Genomic DNA, 1641 nt, shown 5'->3' on the forward strand with positions numbered 1-1641 from the left:
GCACGAGGACTGGGGGGTACTGAGGCACGGAAGTGTGCACGAGGGCAGGGGGTGCAGGGGAGTGTGCTTGCACGAGGACTGGGGGGTAATGGTGCACAGGAGTGTGATTGCACGAGTGCTGGGGGAGCAGGGGAGCGCTTGCACGAGGACTGGGGGGTACTGGTGCATGGGAGTGTGCTTGCACGAGGACTGGGGGTGCAGGGAAGCACACGTGCACCAGGGCTGGGGGGCACTGGTGCACCTGAGTGCGCTTGCACGAGTACTGGGGGTGCACAGGAGTGCGCTCACACGAGGATTGGGGGGCACTGGTGAGCGGGAGTGTGATTGCACGAGTGCTGGGGGTGCACAGGAGTGCGCTCGCACGAGGACTGGGGGGTAATGGTGCACAGGGGTGTGATTGCACGAGTGCTGGGGGAGCAGGGGAGCGCTTGCACGAGGACTGGGGGGCACTTGTGCATGGGAGTGCGCTTGCACAAGGACTGGGGGTGTGGGGGAGCACACGTGCATGGGGTTTGGGGGGTACTGGGGCACGGGAGTGTGATTGCACGAGGGCAGGGGGTGCACAGGAGTGTGCTTGCACCAGGGCTTGCGCACGTGCAAGGGGCCTGCCCACGCTCGTGAGGGGGCGCGGGGGTGCGTCGCACGAGGGTGTGCGCTCACGGGGAGGGTGACACGGTGACACGGTGATGGGGTGACAGGGTGATGTGGTGACGTGGTGACGTCATGACATCCTGACGTGGTGACGTGGTGACGAGGTCACGGGGTGTCCTGGTGACAGGGTGCCATGGTGACATGGTGATGTGGTGACGTGGTGATGAGGTCACGGGGAGACAGGGTGCGAGGGTGCCATGGTGACATCGTGACATCCATACTTGATGACATGGTGACTTGGTGACATGGTGATGAGGTCACGGGGTGACAGGGTGCGAGGGTGACATGGTGGCATGGTGACGTGGTGATGTGGTGATGAGGTCATGGGGTGCCATGGTGCCATGGTGACATCGTGACATGGTGACATGGTGACATGGTGACGTGGTGACGTGGCGTGACATGGTGATGTGGTGATGAAGTCACGGGGTGTCCTGGTGACAGGGTGCCATGGTGACATGGTGACGTCATGACACCATGACACGGTGACATGCTGACGTCATGACATCATGACACGGTGACATGGTGACATGGTGATGAGGTCACGAGGTGTCCTGGTGACAGGGTGGCATGGTGACATCATGACATCATGACACAGTGACATGGTGACATGGTGATGAGGTCACGGGGTGACAAGGTGCGAGGGTGACATCGTGACATCGTGACATCATGACTTGGTGACGTGGTGATGAGGTCACGGGGTGACAGGGTGCCATGGTGACATGGTAACATGGTGACATGGTGACGTCATGACATCATGACACGGTGACATGGTGATGTGGTGATGAGGTCACGGGGTGCCATGGTGCCATGGTGACATCGTGACATGGTGACATGGTGACATGGTGACGTGGTGACGTGGTGATGAGGTCATGCGGTGCCATGGTGACAGGGTCACATGGTGATGGGGTGATGGGTGCCGTGGTGACGGGGTGATGGTGATGGGTGCCATGGTGCCACGGTCACATGGTGATGGGTTGATGGGCGCCGTGT

The sequence above is a fragment of the Charadrius vociferus genome, unplaced genomic scaffold (genome assembly GCF_000708025.1).
Source record: "Charadrius vociferus isolate BGI_N301 unplaced genomic scaffold, ASM70802v2 scaffold1419, whole genome shotgun sequence".
Classification (NCBI taxonomy): Eukaryota; Metazoa; Chordata; class Aves; order Charadriiformes; family Charadriidae; genus Charadrius; species Charadrius vociferus.